Source organism: Mastomys coucha, unplaced genomic scaffold, assembly GCF_008632895.1.
Source record: "Mastomys coucha isolate ucsf_1 unplaced genomic scaffold, UCSF_Mcou_1 pScaffold18, whole genome shotgun sequence".
Classification (NCBI taxonomy): domain Eukaryota; kingdom Metazoa; phylum Chordata; class Mammalia; order Rodentia; family Muridae; genus Mastomys; species Mastomys coucha.
In genome coordinates, this window is record NW_022196900.1 from 114,025,377 (window position 1) to 114,049,843 (window position 24,467).

Genomic DNA, 24,467 nt, shown 5'->3' on the forward strand with positions numbered 1-24,467 from the left:
TCAAAAACAAACAGCCGAGGCGCCGCCAGCTCCGAGCTCTGCCACCGCCCGGGACGCCGAGCGGCGCTGGAGCCGTCGGTCTTCGGTCCGGCGCGGCGGCTGAGGCCAGCGCGCCCCGCGTCGTGGGGCGGCCGTGCCAAGGCCGGCCTCTTGCCCTGGGCGTCCCGGGGCGTCCCGCACCTCTGCACCTCCGGGGTGGGTCCGTGCGCTCCGGTCTCCGAGCCCCGTTGGGCTGCGGCCGCGGCCCCCAGGTGAGTACCGGGTGCGGAAGCGCCGGAGCTAGCCCCTTTCGGGAGCTGGGGTCCTTTCCGGACACTCCCCTCCGGCTTCTCCCAGCCCAGGTGACGCTCGGGTCGGAGACCCCCGAGGCACAGGTGGAGGAGTGCCGGCAGGAAACTAGCCGGCGCTCTCTCCCTGAAGCCTTCACACTCCGAGCTCAGGCCCGCGAGGGGCCTGGCTGGGCAAGAGCAGGGTGGCCCCAACTGAGAGGCCTAATGGGGTGACTGTGGATTCCTCCTGCGAGTACGACTACGATTTGAGTTTGAATTGGAAACAAACGGAGGCGCTGCGGGGCTGGGTCACTGCTCTGGGCGCCCTCTCCGAACACCAAGGTCCCTCTAAGGCAACAAGATTCAGAGCTGTCACGGTGTCACCTGAGCCCTCGCAGGGGTGGGCGCCATTTGGGTCTTTCTGCCTCCCAGGTGGGGCTTCTCGCAGTTCTCACCCCGTCTTTGTTGTCACCAGCCTCCTAGTACTGAAATCTGCACACCAAAATCCCGTAAAAACAGCAATCCCCCAGAGAGCCCTCCCTATAGATTCCCTCGCCCAATGGAGAGTGCTGCTGGGCCCGGGCTACCCCAGAGAAAAGCCCCAGAGCTGGCAGCAGCAGTACCGATTGCCTAAGGAGTCACTTCCCTGCGGAGATGCAGACGCGTCTGAGGAGCCCACCACTTTGGGTGCCTAGCCCTGCACCCAGCTGGCTGCACAGATGGAGGCCCTGTTGTGGGAAGGCCTGGCTCTTCCCCCTTCCTCAGTCTCTACCTGGGCTGAGTCACAGATCCACTCAGATCATAATACTAGGCTCTGGGGATCTTGGTGAGGGGCTCCAATGCAGGGAAGGTGGGTCTTGGAGGCCAACCCCCCCCAAACCTGCTCACCCCCACGGGGTGATGACAGAGCCCAGCAGCACAGGAGACACTGTTCCAATGGCTTCTAACCAGTGGGTTTAACCTGGCTTAAGTAGCACAGCAGAGAAAGCTCAAGGTCACCTAAAGGTGCAACACCCCAGGTGTGCCTTGAGATTAGGAGAACTCCGGTGGGGGGGGGAGATGATAATAAAGAGCTCTACTAAGAAGGGACCCTGATCTTCCCCTATCCTAGCCCAGCCCTAGCTTCTTTTTCTCTAGACCTGAAGGCTGCCAGGGGTCCCCCCCAAACACACACACACACAGAGGCATAATGTTCCTACTTCTGGGGTGTCCAGTTTGCTTGAGTCCTTCTGCTCCCCTCTCTGCTCAGGGGGACACAGAATTCTGGCCAGATTGGATCAGATCAGTCTAGGATAGGAGCAGGGGGCTGACCCTTGCCAGCGGAGGTGTTGGGAACTGGCTGTATCTTTCCTGCCCTTGACTGCCACTGTCTGAGCTAGGGGGATGACCTGCCTGGGGAGGAAGCCCGGGAACCAAGGCTAACCAGGAACCTCCCAGGTGCTTTGATGACTCCTGGGTGCAGGACCTCCGGATCTGGGAGAGCCTTGGCCCTGGCCCTGGCCGGGCCCTGCCCCCACGTGGCCAGACTTAGAAGCTGAGTGGTCATACAAGGAGGAATTCCTCAAGGAGAGTGGGAAAGCAGGGAAAATCAGACAGAGGTCCCTTCGGAGGCTGCCTTGTATTTCCATCCCACCATGAAATTTTTTGGCAGGGATGGGCGTCGACACTTAGGGGACAAGTAGTGGAGGTCCTGTCGGGGAACAGTGGTTACTAAATGCTTCGAGAACCGTTTTTAAAACCAGCTCAAGCTCTGGGGAGTTTGGGGACCATAGACTCTGTAGTGAGAAGCACTGCCCACTCCGCTCTGTGTTTGGAGTAAATCCCTGCGCTAATACTGCCAAGTTAGAGAACCAGCTTCAGTGCTGGGAGGAGAGGGGTATCCTAGTGGAGAGACTCCCATATCCACCGACTGTGCTGTGCTCCAGGCCAGAGATGCCCACCCCTTCAAGCCAACCGAGAAAAAGGCTGTAGAACCCCATCAGATCACTCCTGGGAACTGGAAAAGGACCAGGCTAAGGGAGTGGCCCTCGGTCACTTAGGGAGCGCTGACTCTTCTCGTTCCTTCCTACTACTAAGGTCTACAAAGTCCCTTCCTGTAGCCACACCCAGTCCCAGGCTTCCTGGGGGAAGCCAGCCTGTGGAGAGGTGCAGGGGTCAGAACTGGTACCTTTGCCCCTGGTGTGGGGTGGAGATTCACTACAGCCCCTTGTGCAGCCTCTCTAGATGTGTCTACTACCACAGTCTCTTGTTCTCTTTCCTCTACATTCTTCAGCCTCCACATGCTCAGTCACACAACCTCCTGCTGTGGCCCACGGAGGTTCCCTCCAGATAGCAAAGAAAATCAAAGCACCTCTCTTTCCTTTGCCACGTGTGCTTTCCAGGCAAGCTGGAAGTGTTGTGGGAGGGATCTTTGTCCGACTACCAGTCCTCACCCTACCGTGGCACATGAGCCACCAAGCCAGAATGGATGAGGGTCTCCTCACCACGGGAGTGTGTTTTCACGTTCTATGCCTTTGGTCGAGGTGGTGGTTGGAGCAGATACAGGGGCAGGGAGTCATCTTTCAGCCTGGGGCAAAGAGACTGCCTGCAGATAGGTTCTGACAGGGTGCTCGGGACAGGGTACGAAACACCTAAAGGACTGACCCCATGCAGGCCTAGGGAGTGACTGCAAAGCCCCCCCCCCCACTCTCCATTTTATATGCTCTACTCTGGAGCCATTGTCAAATTCCCCCTTGCCGGTCTGCCCTCCAGCTCAGGAAAACTCAATGAGACCTGGATGACCTTCGGAACAGAAAGACAGTGCTCAGAATTTCCCTCCAACGGGTTCTTTCTGAAGATTTGGGACCTCCCAAGGTCAACACCAGTTTCTGGTTCCAAAGTGGGTCTCTGGGAGGTATGGGATGCTCTCCAGCAAGACTCCCCAGGAACACAATCTTGTAGCCAGCCGATTTTGAACAAATCACAAATGTTCAGAAACGGACGGACTTCTTTTGTATCGCAGGGAGAAGTCTGTCCTCTTTTCATTGACCCGTCCTAGAGGCCTGTGTAGGTATCCTTGCACAGTGTTACAGTCGCCTAAGGGATTCCAGCAGAATTTCTCTGTCCTGAGTCCCTGCAGTGATGACGATTAGGAGTTGATTTGCCACTCGCCAGCTCACTTGGTCGTGTAGACTGTGAGGACAAAGTGAGGGAATTGTTTTGTTTTGTTGTAAAACACTGAGAGATCGGGCCTGAATTCCCTCGCCCTCTTCCCCGTTTGAGTTCAGAAGGGCTTTTATATCTTTTGGCTTTTATATCTTTCGGAAGAACCTCTCTCCAGCAGGCATAGGAAGCCCCCAAGGACTCCTGACTGCCCGAAGAGCACAGTGTGCAGGATCAAATGCTGAGAAGCCCCGGGCTCTTACCACTGCGCTGGGGCTGCGGCCACCGGGAGAGCAATAAACGGAATCGGTTTCCCACGCTCTTCCCCTTTATTTCCCTAACCCTTCCAAAATCCACTAACGAATCTAGATCTGCGGCTCGCACCCAGAGAGTCCTTGAGGCACGTGCTAGTCCCGGACCATGCAGCGGTGCAGCTAGTAGGTCCCTTCCCTCCACCCGTGCTCACCAGCAGCAACTTCGTTGTAGGTAATGCCTTGGAGCCCTGGAGCCCAGGAGTGCGCTGAGCCCATTGAAGCCGCGTGGCACCCGCTCGCGGCTCCCGGGCTCTGCCAGCCTAGGATGCTCCCGCTTCTAGCGAGCGCAAGCGGGGAGGGCTCTGGCAGCAACGAAAGCACCAAGCTGTGAGCCTTCCTAGCTAGCCTAGAGGCTGAGGCTCCTCCGGAACCCCAATGCCGGAGCCTGCCTTCCTTGCACAGTGAGGTCCAGAGCTGTGTGGAGCGAGGCAACCTAGTCTACTCAACTCATGTTGAATCCGAAACTACATTTCGTTTTACAGAGTCACCTACTACTTAATGATTCAGGGGCAGACTCGACCATACAGCTGACACTCAGTTTGGAAACCACATTTTGTATTTGGAATTGTGTGGTGCTGCTCCACACAGCTGCAACTGTTGGGTGGGAGCTGCTAGGAAACTCTTCTCCTCCGGGTACCCTTCTGTGACTTGGGATCATTCATCTTTCTCTTCAGAGTTCTGTGTGATTGGCAGGCAAGAATGCTTAGTTCCAGGGCCAGGCTGAGGGGTAGCAGGCACAGCCCACCCTCATGAGCCACAGTGTAAGCCCAAGAGAAGTGGTGCTCAGAGAGGAATTTTCCCATGTGCCTGTGGCGGGGCGATTTGCACATCCCTGTGCACTCCTGGCTCCCTCCCTCCGTGTTGGGTAGAGGAGCTGAGTGTCTCCTCTTGGCCTGGGAGATTTGTTCTATTAACCGTCCTTGTCCAAAATAGAGTTGCCAGAAAAATTAAAAATTAACAACAAGGCCTCTTCATCCAGCTATCCAAATCGTAAAGAAAGTGAGTAGGGGTTTTAGGGGCTGATGGAAGGGGCATCAGCCTACAGAAGCTCTAGCTAGAACTGCTGCTTCAGGGAACACTGGTCCTCCCCACATACATTCATGTCACCCCAGCTCCCATTGGCTTCATTGGCCTGGCATGTGTGATGGGTACAGAGATGGATCCAGTCCAGACTTAGACTTCTAAAGAGCTTCTCCCTCTAGGAGAAGGTGAGAATCCTTCCTGGTCAGCGAGAGGAGAGGACTTCCTCTTAAAAACTACCCCGTATTTCTCTCAGCACCAAGACCTCGGATCCAGACACTGAGGGAGGGGAATAGGACTTTGATGGCCAAGGAGATGCCCAAATGGACTCTGCCTCCCCCTTCTGCTTTCTACTAAACCAATAACAGCCGAACACTGCCTGGAGACATGCTTTGTGAGCCGGCTAGAAAAGGGCAGAGACCAGTATGGCCCGAGGCTGGGAAAAATTACCAGCTCTGCAGAGTCACTAAAGGTGATGGAATCAGTGGCCCATGTCCTTCAGGGACATGTTCCCAAGCCCCAAGTGGAAAAGCCTAGGATGGAGGCAGCGGTGAATCCTAAAGGCTTCACTTGGCTTTATGACCTTAGCTCACTGGCATCCTGCCTTGGTCCCCCTGACAGTTGGAACCTGGCTTCATGCCTGGTATTGAGGATCCTCAAAAAAGGAAGGTAAGCCAGCTGCAGAAGGCATACCTGAATTCAGCAGGGTCTCTCCAGCCCTCAACGAGGATGGATTTACTGTGTGTAGAGACCAGGGTTAAAAAATGACCGGTCTCTGCTTGAACATCTTCTCAGTCATGGCTTTCATAATTATGACATATATATATGAAGCCTCAGCAGAGCGGATGGTATCTACTGAGGAGGGGTGTGTTGGGTCTTGCCCTCTGTTGAAGAAACTATCCCTAAGCCAGCACAAACCCATTTTTATTAGAGCAGCTTGATTACTTACAAGAGACCCCTGCCTGAGACCTGACTTGTGGGAGGTGAGAGAGAGAGAGTGGGGGTGGGGGGAGGGGAGGCTCATTTGCACCTGCGTCAGAGATTCTGGCCACTCCCACCTTTTGTACGTAATTCTGCTCTAATTACAGGTAGTCTCAGGGGGCTAAAAACTAAAGACTGGGGATGGGTTACAGGGGGTGACAATTCTATCTTTGCAGCTCTGGAGAAGTCATCCATGCTGGAGTGGGACTTTGTGGTCACACTCTCATAAGTAACCCCTCACCCATGCTTCCTTGGTTCCCCAAGTTGAACTTGGGGATTCCATTCAGTTTGGAGCCCTGTAAGGAGGGAGTACTTGTTTATACCTCCCCAGGAAAGAGGTCTTTTTAACACCCTCCTTGCATCCCTGCCCTACCCTGGCAGAACTGTGTCTAAAGGATGGGTTGTCCTGGGTGTGGACATGTGTGTATGTGGAGGGGGTGGGGGGGAACTGTAATCTAATCAGATCACACTTCTTTGGGACCTTCTGTCAGCTCCTCAGCTCTCCAGAGCCTTGTTCCCAGGTAACATGGGGTGAGTGGGTGGGTGCCCCTGGCAGTACCTTGGCAACAGTCTTTAGGTGAAGGTCGCACTAGCCAGGAGCTCCCTACAGTTCTGTGGATCAGGGACAGCAGAGGAAAGGGTTTCCCTCCTGCTACTTCCCAGTTCCTCTCACAGAACCTAGGGTTTGTCCTTGGAGCTTCTGAGCTGAAGCCATGGAAAGCACCTGGCTGGACAAAGAGCAGTTGGAACCCTGTGTGGGGATTCAGGGTCCTGGCAGCTGACTTTACAACCTCCACCTTGTGGGTTTCACAGCCCTGAGCTGCAGGCGTGCCTTAACTGGATAGACTCAGCCACTTGGGCTCTGTGCTTCCTGAATCCAGTATTCCATGGGCATCCAGGAACCCCTTTCCCTACATCCCATCTCAGGGCTGAGCTGTGGCTGCCTGGAGTTGAGGGAAGCCCTCATGCCTGAGCCAACAGTGTTGGGGGTATCATCATGAGACTAACACACTGAGGTCATGTTCTGACATACTAGCATATATTCTGTATTGGAGCTTCTAGTAAGACTTTTTTTTTTTTTTTAATTATAAAGTGTGTCGCTAGAAAGAAAACAAGTGTCCCTTAAGTGTTCACAAAGCCCTGGAGCACATGGGACCTGGTGGTTCTGGTGAACATGAGTAAGCCAGTTTTCACATTAGAGAAATAACAGTTCTTGAAGAAATGTAGCACTTTTAAAAAGAGGTTAATTAATAAACAGCAGGTAATTGTTCATGGCACGATGTGGCAGAGGGTAATTTTCATTTTTGAGGATGCAAGGGCCAGATACCCCTCCCCACTCAGCGTTTCTCTGTAATAATCACCTTGGCTTCCCTTCCGTCTTTAATTTTTACAGCTGGAGCTGTTTATCATCGCTCCAACTTTCACTAAAAAAAGGAAAAACTATCACTTAAACAAAGCTATTGAAAACTCAGCATCATATGTGGGTTTCTTAACATAAATAAATCATACAAACCAAGATTTATGTTCAGGGAATGATGTCATTCATTGAAGCCTGTCTTCCCAATCAGATCAGGCCTCCCTCTCTCTTCCCCTCCCTCCATCCCTGTGTGTGTGTGTGTGTGTGTGTGTGTGAGAGAGAGAGAGAGAGAGAGAGAGAGAGAGAGAGAGAGAGAAAGAGAGAGAGAGAGAGAGAGAGAGAGAGACTGCAAGAACAACCTCCCTCTAGCATCATGGATGCTCTTCTGTTTGTCTCGGGTCATCAAAATGACCTTGCCTGTGTCAACCCAGCAGAGCCAGGTCTAAATGGCAAGAACATTTTTTTTTTTTTTCTCTGCAGCTGAGGAAGAAGAAAACTGGGCTTGTCCCAAGAGCTCAGTCGGCTCTTCCTTGTGGTTGTGGCTCTCGGCCCCTCAGGTCTGGTGACTTTTGGAATGAAGCCCACTGAGGGAGGACACCTCTACAGAAGCTTAACCATGCTGAAATCACTCAGGGACTCTGGAAAAAGGCAGGATATCTATACTGTGGAGTGCTGTGTGGCCCGCATGAAGCAGAGTGGATGAACCTCAGGAGCATGGTGAATCACACACCTTGTGACTGACTCGCAGTTCAAAATGTCCAGAATGAGAAAACCCAGAGAGATAGGTTGGGAGGGGGAGGGACGAAGGGACAAAGGACCCTTATGGAGGGACCTGTGACACAGACATTCTGTAGTGAGCCATGGTGCAGGCTACACAAAGTAGAGCTTTAACTGTCACCATTCACTTTCCCAGATGAGTGTTACAGTGTGTGTGACTCTAATAAACTTGTTACTTAGAAACCACTACTCAGCATTTGAGGGTTTTTTTTAATTAAAATATAATTACGTGAGAAATAAGCCTTCAAATGTAAGGAACTCTTCTTATAACTTTTCCCAACAGACTTGAACAAATGCTATTCACTGCAGATATGGCATGAAGGACAGACCCCTAGCCCTAGTGTTACAGAGGTTGCAAGGCACCAAATTCAAGGCCAGGGTTTCTTTCAGGATCACAAGCAAAGCTTCCCCTACCAACATTTGTTAACTGCACATACATCCCCAGGGATGTGAGTGATGGCACCTTCACAGTACTGCTCTTGAGTTCCCTGCCACCTTGAGGGAACATTAGTAGGTCCATACTTGCAAGGTTTTCTGGGTTTCTAATATGTAAACTCATCTGCTCTGGATTCAAGACAGCAATGGCCATGTTCTGCCCAGAGGACAAAGCTCCACAACTCCATGCTCATGTCTAAAGCTCTAGCTTTCATAGTGACCACACAAATACGGAATGGTCCCAGCATCCTGGCACAGCTTGGAGAGTAGCCTACACACACCAGGTCCAACACTTAGGTAAAGGGTGAGCCTGTGAGTGTATTTGTCACAGCTCTCCCTGCAGCTGGAGGGCACTACTGTGTAGGTTTGAACTTAACCTGTCCCTTCATTGGATGTAATTAAGCAAAATCAAAGCAAGAGAGGACACACCCCTCCCCATTTCTACCTGTTTCTAAGGGAGTGAGTAAAAAAATCCTCCATCCACTCTCTGGAGGTACAATCAGTCATGAATAAAAGGGTGTTGTTATAATCCTAACCCTGACCCCAATGTGCACGAACCCTGGCAATTGTATGAAGAGTTAAAGAGAGCCAGTCGCCAAAGGTCACTTGGTGTGTGACATCAAAAAAATAAAATAAAATGTCCAGAAGAGGCAAAGCTACCAAGAGAGACTGTAGATTGGGGCTGGGAAAGTAGTGATGTCCCCTGCATGTCAGGTGGCAGTTCTAGGCGTAAGAGCAGGTGAGCCATACACCGCCATACATTATGTATATCTTCGGTCTCCCAATGAACAGCAGAGGTTCATTGGGAAAACACAGGAAAATAACGTTGACCCAGATCAGGTGCTCAGCAGACTGAACTGTGCGGCTTTTATTCTTCAGGAGTCGCTGTAAGAGCTGGAGGGATGACTTAGCTGTTAAGAGCACTTGCTGCACCTGCATGATGGCTCACAAGCTTCTGTAACGCCAGTTCTAGGGGATCCAAGGCCCTCTCCTCGCCTTCACTGTACATTATGCACATAGGCAAAATGTTCATACAAATTTAAAAAAAAAGTTGCTGCTAGCACAGTCACAGGCCCTAAGAATACAGCAGTGACCCAATTAGATGGGCCTCCAACTTTCCTTGAGGTCACATCTTCATGGAACGGCAATGCTGAGCAAGCTGCTGGACTTACCTAGTAGGTTACAAAGTTTTGAGTGTGCTGAGGACACAGAGGGGGTGAGCACTTGGCCCAGGAAAGGTTTAGGAGTAACTCTTAGGACTTCACATGTCTGAAGGTGTCTTTTCCCAACAATAACAAGGGGGATAGTTGAGCTAGGAATAGAATTCTAGTGTGGAGATGAATTTTTCATTCAGAATTAGAGTGATGGCCAGCCTTTTTGTGTCCAGGGGAGCTGAGAAGTCCAAGGGAGAGTCCGGTGCCTCGAGTTTCCTGTAACTTGCTTTTCCTATTGGAAAAGCATAGAATCTTCTGCCTCAGGTGTTTCTGTGTTTCCTGAGCATGTGTCTTAGAGTGGGCATCTCTTTCTGTCTACAGTGGAAACTTCAACTTTTGCCAGTTTTCTTAAAACACGCCATTGGTGGTCTTCTACTTTATATTCTCGGTCCTTGAATTTTGCAACTTGAAGGTTGCAGTACTTCCCTCTCCTTGTGTAGGAGGCACACATGCCAAATGCCTGTCACCCCTGGGCTGTCTCTTGGATTTGGGGTTGGTTGTCTCCATGGTTGAGTTCCATCACTGGCTTCTGGGTCCTGAATGCTGTCATCTTGAGGAACTCATCTTGTCTCCCAGGGTATTTTCCAGAGAGCCACTGCAGGGGTCTGGCAGTTAGCTTTATAATAGCCAAATTGGAAAGGCGTGTGTGTGTGTGTGTGTGTGTGTGTGTGTGTGTGTGTGTGTGTGTGTGTGTCTGCAGCTTCCAGAGAATAAGCCTTTGGAATTTTTGCTAACAGAAGGGAAGACAGTTGCTCCATGGGAAGTGAAGGGAAGCTAGGGATTTAGCTTGCTTATAGCATACTGCCATTCTAAAGTGCTGATTGTAGCAACCCCCACACTTCTCCCAGGAGCATTCTTATTAATCCCAAGTTTAGGGTGCTCTGTCCTCCAGCCCAGGGCAATTTTCCTCTTGTTCTCTGTGTTCTCTAGGACTTATATAGACTTCAGCTGTGATTCCCAGACCCAGCTAGTTCCTGTAGGAGGGAGTCATAGCCCTGATACTCCACCCTCAACACAGGCAAGGGAAGCAGCAGACACATCTGTGAAGAAGATAAGCACGAAGTGAGATGACCAGCTTGATGGAACCCAAAGGCACAGAGGGAAGGCAATTTCTTTGCCCTGTACCCCAAATCTTCACCCTCATTCTGGTGAAACAGTTCTCAGAGGTCCCTGAATGATCCTCCCCACACCCATAGCCCCCTGGAAATTCTTGCACCTGGGTCTAGAAGACAGAAACCCTCCAGGGCCTTGTAGTGATTGTCTACTCTGGTCTTCCAGCCTCCTGCTTCCTGGGAATTCTGAGAAGGGCAGAAGACCCCAAGGGAGGAGGTTGGGGCAAGGGAGTCTGCCAGACCTTCCTCCTGTCATAGTATCCTCCTTCTGCTTTAATTAATGCTTGCTCAGTCACTCCAGGTTTTCATGTAGCTCAGGGAGCGGTGCTCTCCTAGCAAGCCTCAGGTCCCTTCTCTCCTACATGGGACCCTAAGTTGGATGGATTCAGCAGATCTGGCAGAGTCCCCAGCCTCCTCCTGCAGAGGAAAGAGATGATAAAGCTGAAGCAGGCCCCTCTTGAGACCCTCCTGGGTAGAGTCTGGGCCACTCCAAGTCTCACCTTGATTCCAGCCAGGTATGGTAGGGACACTGTGGTTTGGGTTGGGGGCGATTCTCACTGTAGCCTCTATCCAAATAACCCTATGATCCCACGCAGTCACCTGTGGGGTAATGCTGGACTCCCTACAAATGAGCCATGGCAGAAACAGCTGCCCTAGGCTCCAAGGCTTTTATAGGTTTGTCTTAAAGATTTTATTCCAGAAAAAACCCGAAGCAATTAATTCAAATTACAGAGTAGTCGTTTGCGATAATATTTGCTTTAAATATATGTTTTTTTAAAAAACCCTCAGCTGTGGGCCTTGAGTGAGTTCGAGGTGAAGGACACCTTGAAATAATTACATTTTTGCTCATTTTATGTTGTGAAAACGGCTTAGTCAATTTGGGGAAGAACGTAAAGTGTTCAGCTGACTCCCCTATAAAGGCTGTGCTATTTCTCTTCCCGTCTCTGCCAGCGTGACCACACTGGGATCGTTCGCCCTTTCGCCTCAAAGGTGGATGTCTTCCAAAAGGCGCCCAGGCACTGGCCCAGCTGCCTCTCCGTGCAGTTCTTGGCAGCTATGAGGAGCAAGGCCTCTTCTGGAGGTCCACCTGATGGGTGGCTTTGGGAAACCTGGAGAGTCCTTGTGCTGACCCACAGCTTGCTGACTGTTCCAGTGGAGGTGTGAGGGAATAGGGGATTCCCCCTCCCCGGTTTGCCCCAGGAATGGTGATAAGGGCTTGACCAGAGGATGAGTGTAGCTCAGAGCAGGGCAGTGGGCCCAGCTAGGACTGTAGCCAGTATGTACATCTGGAGAGAGGCTCGGAGCCTGGAAAGTGGGATTTCCTTAAGATGAAGCTGTGAGTCGAACAGCATGAGAATGTGGGTCTGTTCAGACTTGGGAGCCCGAGTGATGCTTCCACAGGTTACCAAGGACCCTGGGCAAGACCCTCCCCTCCGCTCTGTCACACCAGGCATGTGAGGTATAGATATGTTCTCTTTGCGTACCACTTGCCTTTTCTCTCAATTGTTTTTTGTATTCTGTGGAATTTAATTTTTTCTTTCTGTTGTATGTATTTATCATGTGTATGTGTGGATATGCACATGTCATGTGCTCGAGTGGAAGCCAGAAGACAGTTTCTAGGAGCTTATTCTTTCCTTCCTCCACGTGGGTCCTGGGGATTGAGCTTTACTTGTAAAGTCATCCAACCAGCCCAGTCCTAAAGAAGGCATTAGATCTCCTGGTTGGCCTGCACTTTTCTATGTAGACCAGGCTAGCCTCATACTCTGTGGATATACATCTGCCTCTGCCTCTGCCTCTGCCTCCACAGTGCTGGGCTTAAAATTATCTCAGCTGTAACATGAAATGTCGCATGTCTTTTCAATTCTGTGGTGCTTGTTTAGACTACTGTGCTGGCTAGCTTGATGTCAATTTGACACAAGCTAGAGTCATAGTAAGGAAGGAATCTCAATTGAGAAAATGCCTCCATAAGATCTGCTGTAAGGCATTTTCTTTGTTGTTGTTGTTGTTTTTTTGTTTTTGTTTTGTTTTTCAAGACAGGGTTTCTCTGTGTAGCCCTGGCTGTCCTGGAACTCACTCTGTAGACAAGGCTGGCCTCAAACTCAGAAATCAGCCTGCCTCTGCCTCCCAAGTGCTGAGATTAAAGGTGTGCACACCACTGCCTGGCTGTAAGGCATTTTCTTAATTAGTGATTCCTGGGGGAGGGCCCAGCTGATTATAGGTGGTGCCATGCCTGGGTTGTTGGTCCTGGGTTTTATAAGAAAGCAGGCTGAGCAAGCCACGAGGAGCAAGCCGATAAGCCGCTCTCCTCCACGGCCTCTACATCAGCTCCCGTCTTCAGGTTCTTGCCCTGTTGAAGTTCTTGTCCTGACTTTCTTTGATGATGAACAATGATGTAGAAGTGTAAGCCAAATAAATCCTTTCCTCCCCAGCTTGCTTTTGGTTGTAATGTTTCAGAGTAGCAAGAGTAACCCTAACTAAACAAAATTTAGCTACTTTCCATATAAGCATAAAACAGGTCAGTTCCCATCAGGAAGGTCCCGTTTACACATCAAATCTGCTCTCTTGGGTTCGGGAGCCCTGCCTGTCCAAGGCCAGGAGCTTCAGCGTCATAGGCACTGGCCCCCTCTTGCCTCTGTGACATTTCTTGTTTTTCATTGTATGAGATGAAATACACATTTGGGGGAGGGATTTAAGGCTTTGAGATAAAGTAGACATATTTCTAGATAGATGCTAAGGGTCAAGGTTGGCTGAAGAGAAAACAGAACGCTAACAGCATCAAAACAAATAAAAGCCACCCCTCCCCAGCAGAGTCCTCCCAAGAGGCAGACATCACCTATTTTAAATAGGACTTTCTAGGATGTAACAAAGGGAGAAAAATGCTCTGTTCAAGTTTTTGGGGATTGACTAGGTGGAGTATTGGCTTTGAACTTGTGATCCTCCTGCCTCAGCCTTTCAAATGTGGGGTTGTAGGCTCACATTAGCAAAACCCAGTTCCTCTTGTGTCAATCGAAAGACTTTGTCACATCTTTCTAGTTCCTCACAGGACACCAGATCTGCTGGTGCCTTAATTGTGGGTAAAAATGCTTGCCGCGTTACCCCAGTGATCTGTGTCTGGACCCCAGGACCCATGTAAAAGCCAGATCCATAGTAACATTTGTAATCCCAGTCTACCTATGGGGAAGTAGGTTGAGACAGGCCAGGTAGCCTGGCTTACACAGCAAAGACCCTGGGTAAGTCTGATTTTAACTAACCTATCACAAGCACCTCACTAGAGTTTTGAACATTCTTGCCGAGACCAGCAGCAAGGCACGTGTACCCCTCACCATTTTATGACAGTTGGAGAGCTGTGACCACTAGTTGCTTCTGTCAGATGCAAAGGAGAAACCAAGGGGCAGAGACTGTGCCTTTAACCCCAGCATCCAGGAGGCAGAGTAAGCAGCTGAGAGTTCAAAGCCAGCTAAGCCTATATAAGCAAGACCTTGTCTCAAACCCCCAAAAGAAACAAAGAGCCTGTTTATGTATATGAAATGTGACCCGTGCAAAAATTCTAAATAAATAATGACAAACATTATTATCGTCATGGTCATCATCATTATGAGGTCAGTACTAATCTAAATAAAAGGTCAACACATGCACACCCAGCACACAAGTACATAATACATATGCATACATCATGCATACACACAACATACATGTTTCCACCATACATACCCAGAACATATGGACAGAATACATATATATATAGCATATAGTACACACAGAGCATGTATACAGAGAATATAACATGCACATACAATACACATACCTGTTTGTATAACTGCCATATACAAACATACATAATACACATACACACATATACACACACATGTATACACATACACATGTATACATACACATATACACATATGCACACATATACACAAAAATAGACATATATACACACAGGATATACATTAAACATGTCCACAGAAATGTGTGTGTGTGTGTGTATGAGTATGTGTATGTATAATATATACACATGTTCTACCACCATTCATATACCCAGAATGGCTGCCCAAGGCACAGGAGGAAGGAAAGGATCAAGATAGTGAAAAATGACAGAGGCAGGTGCTGAGGAGTGGCAGCCGCATCCATGAATGAGGAGCTCAGGTAGCTGGACTCTTTAGTTCTCTGACAGGGGCAGGGGGCAGATACAATACCTCAGGCTTGGCTGGAAGTGCTTAATTACCCAGCATTGGCATCTGTCTCTGTGTCTCTTTCTCCTCTTGTGTGCCCTTTGCCTCCAAAAATCTGGCATTCCCAGAGTCCTGAAAGGGGGAGGGCATGTCTTCCCTCCCTGTGACCACCCCATGGGTCGGTCCTGGGCCACAGTCCCTGTTGGCTTGCCCAGTGCACTTGACCAGTGTCTGGGTGGTCTGCTACATGGAGTCCTCCAGAAACCTGATGCCCTCCAGCCAGCACATCTGTCTGGTGGATTTCCAGCGGGAGGGGCAGGGCTGCCTCCCTGCAGCACAGAGCCTGACAACTACACCACAGTATTCCCAGGCTGCTGCAGGGGGATGCCCCCTCCAGTCTCAGGGTTTAGCAGCAGAAGGGCCAGCTGGTCCCAGCTGCATCTCAGCGGGACAGAGACCATGAGAAGAGACTCCCCCCCACCCGGCCCTCTCTACCACCCCATTCCAGTCCTGTCTACCCTGGTGTTGGAACCCACACCAGCCGCTCCAGCGGCCTCTTCCAAGGTGTGCTGAGGGGGACTCTACATTCCCGAGAGGTGGCTTCCACAGCTGAAGGAAGCAGCCCAAGCTGAAGCTTGCCTCCTGCTGGCCACCAGTGTCAGCTTTCATTCTCATGTGTCCACCCTGTTGTCTGTGACTTCTTCTCCTCTACAAGATTTTCACATTGTCTACATTTTCCACATGAGGAGCTTGCCCTTACTGAGGTCACAGAGCTGAGCTCTGAAACTTGACTGGTTTGCTGTCTTGGCACATGGTTCTTAGATGCTGTCTGTGGTAGCCTGAGGCACATGAAGAAGGGGAACTTCTCTAAGGCAGTGAGGAGACCTCAGGAACAAGGTCACTGAAGGACGGTGAGGGCAAGAATCCCTGGGTGCAGACCTGGCCAGGGTGTTGACAGTGTCAGTGAAACTGTCTTTAGCTGCTTCCTAGTCCCCCAGCCCCAAGACCTTTGCACAAGACCTAGAACTCTCAGCCAGTTCTAACTATGTTGTTCCTGCTTCTCCTGCCCAACTTAGTTGTCAGGACCTGGAGAAGGAGGCCATTTCTGAGTGTTCTTGGAAGGAAATAAAATTATATTTTCTTAAGAGGCTGAAACCATTGCTCTGAGACAACTTTTTTTATTTTTTAAATGGGGCAACCATTTTACTAACCCAATTCATTGAGAGGGGTGAACTCAAAAGACAATATGGAATCAAGACTTTTGGGCAGCCAGGAGACTAAGGACTTTGCCATCATTGTGGACACCCATTGTAGATGTCCACAGAATGGACTAACTGCCCCTCCCTCCCCAGACTCTCTCTGAGGCAAGAATCCTAGACACGTTCACTCCATCCTGTTCATGGAAAGGAACAGCTCATAAAGAGTGTGGACAGCACACATCTGGAATTCACAGATGCTGGAAAGGGCCTGCCAGACAAGAGGTCTCTGGGGGACATCTAGAAAGTTCTATGTCCATTTCAACTTACTAACTTTTTTAAAATATTGTTTATTTAATGTATATGAGTACACTGTGACTGTCTTCAGACACACCAGAAGAGAGTGTCAGATCCTATTACAGATGGTTGTGAGCCACCATGTGGTTGCTGGGAATTGAACTCAGGAACTCTAGAAGAGCAGTCAGTACTCTTAACTGCTGAGCCATCTCTCCAGCCCCTGTGTGCATTTCAAAGCTAAAGTTTCTACTGACATGCTTCAATAACCCCATCCTCCTGCCTGACATCTCTCAGTATGGCCATCGATTCAGGTGAGCCTGTTGTCATTGCCCTGGCCAGACTCTGAGAGGGCAAGGATTTACGCTCCTCTCTCTGACATGCTCAGGCTAGCACTGGATGGTGATAATGATGGGTGGCCATGTCTCACACCCCACAGCAGCATCCGTTGCCTCTGGATCTCTGAGAAAGACACTGATGTTCTTGATGCTGACGTTCTTCATGGTGGAGATACTTGTGCAGCTGGGAGTTGAAGGGAGATCTCACTATCCTCAGGTCCCTCCTGCAGGCAAGTTAAGTGAAAGACCAGCACCAGGGGAGGTCACACAAGGGCCAACCCTGCAGCAGCAGCAGCAGCAGCAGCAGCAGCAGCAGCAGGGCACTGTGAGGGAAGAGCCTTAGGTACCTGAGCTGAGGCTAGCCCTGGGGGGGAGCTGATAGTTTCCCAGCCCACGGTATCCAGTGAGACAAACACGCTGGTGGTTTGTTGTTGCCCTCTTACAGGGCTCAGGCTTGTCATAAGATTTACAGGAGGAGTGGTTGGTTAACCTGCAGATTGGGGCTCGGGGGTGGGAGGCCTCAGTGGAGCGCCATGAAGGGCCATTCAGCTGGGGTTTACATCAGCTGCTTTTCTAGTGGCCTTGATTGAAAATGACTTACTTTGGCTCATGATTTGAGGGTGCCATCCATCCCATAAAGGAAGCACAGAACTGCAAGACTTGCGGCTGTGGCAGCAGGAGCAGAGAGCTTCTTACTCATATCTCTGTGGATCAGGAAGCAGAGAAAGACAAATTCCAGAGCTTGGATGGCTCTCCTCAGGACCCCAGTTCACAGGTGGGTCTTCCCCCTCACTTAATCCTCTCTGAAAGCTTCAATCTCCTAGGTGATTCCCGAATGTAGGCAAATGGATGATGAAGATCAGCCATAAGCCATGTCTCAGGTCAAAGGCCAGTTCCACCATCTTGGTGTGTTTCCTGTGACGAGAGTAGAAATCCCAAGTCTGAGTGACCATAGAGATAGAGGCACGTTTGGCTTCTGGTTTTGGCAGCTGGGACTCTGAGAGCTGGTCCAGCTTCTGGCAAGGGGCCATGCTGCTTAGACCTCTGGCAGGAGGTAGGGTGCAGGGTAAATAGAACTTACAGAGGAGTCAGACCAGGAGGCTGGCAACCTCTCCCAGCAGCTGCCCTTACTGGCGTGAACTCAGCTCTCAGCAGAGCTCGCTTTCTTGTGAAAGACCTTCACCTTCATCCAGCTACCCCTGAGGGGTCCATTCCTGCACCTCAGTACACCCCAGCCTACCATCCTGGGTCCAGGCTTTACCAGGAACTTAAGAGGAAACCCCACTTAGCAGGGTCCTTACTGATGCGAAGACCAAGGTCCCCTTACTGCCATCTTCCCAATCCTGAGAATGGCCCTCAGAACTGGTCCTGCTGAGCCCCACTTTGTGGGCCACCTTGTCACTCCACAGAGGATGCGCCTGGTGCTCTTTGTGTTTGGATGTTAATTCCACTCTCCTGGGAGGGACTGTGGACAAGGAGTAATACTCAGGTGACTTCTTGTGAACCAATCCCCTAATGAATAAAAGAACCAATCACTGGGCGAGTAGGCGTTTTGGAAGGGGATAGCACGAGGACAAGATGTAATTACTAGTGTGGCCTGATGGATCCGCCACTGGAGGATTTAGATTTAATAAGGCTTACAAGGTTAGGTTTTAGTTGTTGTGCCCAACGATTGAGTTACTGTTGTTTCTGAACTAAGTTTGTGCTGCCTTTTCATGTCTCTTCTGGGTTCAAGAGAGAAAGGTTATGGTGGCAAAGTGTAGGTTTGCCAGATGTACACCACAAAGGCCATGGGGGGTTTGAAGCATGGGGCTGTCGTGGTAGCAACCTGCCAGTGGGAACTTAGTGAGCTAGGTGGAGAGATTTTTCGTGGTGAGTCAGAGTCTTCACGAGATAAAAACAGGTTGGCCATTACCCACTAGTGCACGGCCGGCCAGGCCAACTTAAGAGTGGGAATGAGACTTTTTTTTTTCCCAGTATTTCCTGAAACAACAGGTAGCTGTGACCTCTCTGCACTCACATGTGGTCTCTGAGATCTCAGCCTGAACCTTACTTTGCCTCATGCCCATTCAGAGCCTAGCAGGCTACCCAGAGGGAGATTCTAGTCCAGGATGAGAGCAGGCTATGAGAAGATGGGCCACTTCCGTTGCGCGGACCGTGGGGCCCCACAGCTGTGCAGGCCTGACCGCCTCGATGTGTTTCCGACCAGTGTCCCTCTTATGTTCCGACCTCTGCACATCCCCAAGTGTCTCCAAAGAGCAGCAACTTACTTGGGGGAAGAACAGACCCATTGCCTAGCTCTTTCGGGCAGCCTCTCTCAGTCAGAAGCCCTATCTCCAGCTCCCCTCCTAGAAGGGGCCTCTTTATCTTTCCATGGCTTTATCCTGCATAACATCTCTGTCTGTGGCCAAGGGGTGGAAGGTCTCACTCGTCCCACAATAGGGAGAGAGATGGTAAAATTAAAACCGATTTTGTAACCCCGATGGAAAGAATGGCTTTGGCTTCATGAAGTCCCAGCAGAAACACTGGAGTTACTCAGACTCTAGCTCTATTAAGGTCTGGAGCAGAGAGGGGCTGACTAGAAAGGGAAAGGGGGGAGTGGATCCAGAGAACCTGTTAGTACCCCATTGTCTATCTCCTACTAGAGTGGACTGATTCTCTTGGTCCCATCTGCATAGGTAGGTAGCCCCTGGAATGAGACCTTTGACCTTAAAACAGCAGAGAGCTGTGGTTATGAGAAAAGCTCAGGTCCTGGAAGCTTGTGGCTCAGGATGGAGTCTGGGTGGAGTGAGTCCAGGAGCGGGCTGTACTCCCCAACACCCTCGATGGACTGTTTCTATGTGCAGCCTGCTGAAGAAGAAAGAGAGCCCTTTTGGAAAGAAAAGGGTCCAGAACGAGACCAAGAAACTAGAGGCTCACCCTGATGGTGTGACAGCCCACATGTCAGAAGAACAGACACTCTAACATTCTGCAGTCTCTGTACATACAGGCATCCAGTACAGAATACACAGCCAATGGGGTCTGAACCCTGATATTTCAGCCCATTTCTTAAGGTCATCATTCTGAGGATCTGGGGACAAAGGCAGTGGAGGGCCACATGGACTCATTCTGAAGACATGGGATGGAGCAGAGCCCAAGGCTTAACACACCATTATCCAAGAAGCCTCCTGGCTCTGGGAGGTTCCCCATCTTACCCATCTCCCCACCTTACCTTGTTTAGGAGACCCTGCTTCTGCAAGATTGGGTTTGAACTAGAACTAATTTTTACCGCTATGTAATGGTCATTGTGGGGCCAGGTAGAGGTGGGGCTGACTTGAGCCCAGAGCTGTTGTCTTACAGTGCCTCTGTGTGCTGACATTTATGTATTGTACCTGTGTGCTCACTAATGAACATGCTTTCTCTACAGCCCATGAAGGAATGCAAACGTATGGGCATTTGCATATATGTACGAATGCCTGGGACACCCTAATCCTGGTATGTTTTTCCACTCTACAAAACACACTGAACCCTGGCACTTCAGGGCATCCCAAGAAGCAGGCACTGATGTAGGGAATGACCAGAACACCAGGTCAGGAGCTCCTTTCATGTACCTCTCAGCCATAGGGCCAGTCACAACCCATTCCAGAGACTAAGATCTGGCAGTTGGTGGAGTCTCTGAACTGCTTAGCTGGCCATATGGGGGTTCACAGCCGGTCCTGAAACCCAAGTGCTGTTGGTAACCTGGGATTGATTTCTAAGTCTGGGCTTTGCTGAGGTTTTGTTACAAGGATTGAAATTCTGTTTGTTTTCTTGAAAGGTTCACTCCTACTTCTTCTTTACTAGGTTTCAGAAAATCTAGCTGGAGCCAGACTTGGTTGTTCACACCTGTAACATTTAGGAGGCTGAAGCAGAAAGATTGCTGTGGGTTCAAGGCCAGTTTGGACCACACAGTGGTCCTCAAAAAATAAAATAAAATCAAAAATCAAAATCAAAATCAATCTAGGGAAAAGAAAGTAAAAAATCAAAATCAATCTAGGGGGAAAAATCAATTGAATGTGTGCTCCTTATATACACATATGTGCCTCTGTGAATATGTGTATGTTATGATTTACATATCTCATGTTTATGCATGTTCTGTATCCTGGCACATGTATCTTCACAAATGTATATTTCTATGCCTAACTCTGTGTGTATGTTCTATGCTGTGTACATATATTGTGTGTAATAGTCTGGACATTCTTGTGCAAGTCTGTGCATGAATGTGTGTACAATAGTCTATATATATACTCCTGTATGTGTGTGCAAGCTTATTTATGAATGCAAGGCTCTGTGTCTACATATGTATGTTGTAATCTGCATATACTCTGAGCATTCATGTGTCTGTTTGCACAGGTGAATGTCACGATTTATTTTAAGCAGCTGGCTCATGTGACTGCTGCCCTGGCAGATGTGCTGGTATGGAAATCCCGGAAGAGCTGAGGTTGCAGTCCGGAGTCAGGAGGTAGAAGCCCTCCTTCAGAGGCCTCTGTCATTTCCCTTGAGGCTTTCAGCTGATGTTAGGAGGCCACCCACACCGCAAGGAGCACCTGCTTTCCTCAAAGACTCCTGACCTGAGTGGTGATCATGTTTTTAAAAATCTCCACAGCAATATCAAACCAGTGTTTGAGTCAACACGTGGGTACCACCTTTCATCACTTTGAAGTCCCCTACTCCTGGGAATGGCATGTCCACCTCGCTGGGGGTTCGTATGAGTAGAAAGCAGTGACAAACAAACAAGGCCGTGGCTAGGATGCTCCTCGATGACACTGCCTTCGCCTAAACATTCAAAGTACAAAAAGAAATAAATGATAAACAATAAATAAAATGTAGCCATAAACATTTACCTCCTCTGCCCATGGGCAGGTAGCTTGAGCTGGGGGCCCTGGAGCTGCAGGAGCAGAAGCGCCTATAGGCTGACCAACAGGACTCAGGGGGCATCTTTCAAGGAGAGGGAGGGGAGATGTCTGATCTCTGAGGACAGCAGATGTGATGGCCACATGGACAGCTGAGGGCAGAGACAGAGCTGAAGCAAGCCCATGTGGCTTGGGTCATGTGGACATTCAGCCTTACCACTATTCTTGTCACAAAACCCACCTGTCTCCTGGAAAGATGCTTGAGTCTCTCGGAAAATCGTCAGGGAAAGGGATGGACAGCACCCACTACATACCCTACAGGGGTCATTGAGGTGGAGGTATGGTCAATTTATCCTTGGCATGTGCTTCGGTTAAGGGTGAAAACCCTTTGGTTGCTGAATGTGAATCCTCAACACTGCCCCCCTCCACACACACACACACACACACACACATACACACACACACATACACACACACATACACACATACACAACATACACACACACACACACACACACACACACACACACACACTACATTCCTACCTCACTGCCCATTCCATCAGAGGAGAAGCAAAAGGCTCTTGTTCTGTACACAGCCTGGCCTGGGGGATGGAGCAGGCAGCTGACTGGATCTGAATGGTACATTTACCTGTTCAGGGGGACAGTAGAGACCCAAGCCTGGAGTCTGACAGCTCAGGCTCTTGAACACCCTCAGTAAGGGTTCACAAATCCTGTGACAGTGCTGTCCTACCAGGGATGTGCCCCTGAGAGATGCAAGGAGAGTGGATTTGTCTTCTGAGCCGAGGATTTGTAAGTGGCTGCATCTATGAGTGGCTGGACAGAGGCCCAAGGCTCTTAATCTGTGAGGGCCACTACCATAAGTGCCCATGCCTAAGGACCTGCAGTGTACCAGGCTACACTGGAGTCAACATTACCCCAGAAGCCCCTCCTGTCCCCTGAGGTCTGGAACCTTGTTTCTAGTCTCATCTCCAGCTTTGTCTTTAATGCCCCAATCTCTTCCCTGGTGTCTGACTCAGAAAAGGCAGAAATAGATAGACTGGGTCATATCTTAGACTGATGGATAGATTCTGGGTCTGCTGATTGTCAGGGAGACACAGAACAGGGAGACAGAGACCATTTAAGATGGCCCTCTTTCTGCTGCCTAACCCTAACCCTGCTTCTACTACATATAAAACATACACACACACACACACACACACACACACACACACGTCCTGAGCAGCAGGGGCTTTGGTAAGATTGTAAAGTTTCTGAAGGGAGCATCCTGCTATGGTCACCCTTACCCTGGTGGCTGTGCTGAAGAGCCAAGCAGATGACTTGGGTCCACCTCCTCTCGTGAACAGCTTTTAACCTGGAAATTATAGTGCCCTTTACACTGTCCAGAGAAGACCCCTGCAAGACAGGTGGTTTGGAGGTGCCATCTGTCCCTATCCGCTGGCATGGTTCTGCCTAGAAACTACTGCTGTTCCCCACCCTAGACTCCTCCTTTCAGCTTTCAGCCAAGGGCTTCTGAGCCACGTGCTGTCATGGCCAGATATTTCTGGCCAGTCCCTGGTTCTAGGCAGGAACACTCAGGCACAGAGGTGGGGAGGAGGGGGTAAGGATTGCAGGGGGGCGTGGGACAGGGATTGCAGAGCAGGCTGCCTTTAGTTAGCTTTTCTTCAAATGAGCCTGTCTGGAGCACAGGATTTTCTGTTTATCCTCCTTACCCGTTCTTACCCGCTACATACACTGGCTAGAGCTGATATTCCAGGCTTTTATGGAGCCCCACTTCCTCTTCTCTGATTTATGTTCCTGGGGATGAGTTTTATAGGAAACAGTCTCTGAGCTCCTGTGAGATAAAAGGCTGCCCCTGCTCCTGCAAGATGGAGACGCTCACCCCACCCGTCATAGATCTTCTCACTCAGGGCTCAGGCTGCAGACCTCCCACAAAGCTGCTTCTGTCTGCCTATCAACCTCTGCCTGACATGTAAGAATGGCCTCTAAGACTTTCCTCTGCAGTCCATCAAGGATGTGCCCCACCCCCACCCCTGTTGTATAACAGTTTTCTCTGAGATTGAAACATTTTATCCTACAGGGAAACTCCTTAAACAGGATGGTAAACAACTCGAAGGAGCTTCAGGAAGTCCCTGAAACTGACTAGACTCTCTAGGCCCCTTCCTGTTGAGAGTCACCCTTTGATCAAAAAGAGCCAAGTTGCTAAGGAGACTCAAGGCCAAACCAGCTGCCGGGAAGAAGCAAAAGCCAGTTCATCTGACTAGACCACCTTTGGACCAACTGAATCACTTGGAAAAAGCACCCTCTAACCTGTTGAGCTGTCTACAGGCTGTGCAGGTTCCAGCTTTTGTGGTCTGTCATCCAAGCTGGGGTAGCCTCTGGTGATGTAGCCATCTTTGAGTCATTTTCTGCTCCAGCAAGTAACTCCTCAGTCATGTTCCTGAAAGTAACCCCCCTCTGCCCCATAAAAAACTCACCAAGTTAGAGTTTGGTGGTAGCTGCACTTTGTTCTGTTATGGATTACCTATCTGGGTTAAGTAGACACGTGTCGTGTCTTCCCTGGAAAGGTTTTGTCACATATACCCTTCACCTGTGGCTGCCACCTCTTGCTGACCATGGATGGTACCTGGAGATGATTGGCATCCTCTTTTCTATCAGGGTCCCACCAAGGACCCCACTCTTCCTTTGTCTACTTCCTCCTGACCCCCAGTTTCCCAGCAGCCTCTCACTCCAAAGGCAAGCAAGCTACTTCCAGCAACTTGAACACATCCTCTGAGCCCTCCATTCCTCATGCAATGGGGTAGTCACAATGCTCTCAGCCCCGACCGGTTCTAGGATACCCTGGGCGATCAAAACAAGCATAACCCTGCTTTTTTGGCTCACATGTGTGTCACCTCTGCATGGTAACTCTCCAGTGATGACCAGGTTGTCAGCACCTGAAATGAGATGGCTC

At 50.0% G+C, this 24,467-nt stretch overlaps 1 long non-coding RNA gene across 1 annotated transcript; it reads left to right on the top strand.

Moving 5' to 3' along the window:
* Positions 1-38: 38 nt before the first annotated feature.
* LOC116097120 lies at positions 39-8,045 on the top strand. Its single transcript, XR_004121226.1, has 2 exons — positions 39-251; positions 7,563-8,045. It is a non-coding gene; the product is annotated as an uncharacterized LOC116097120 (long non-coding RNA).
* The last annotated feature ends 16,422 nt before the right edge of the window (positions 8,046-24,467 follow it).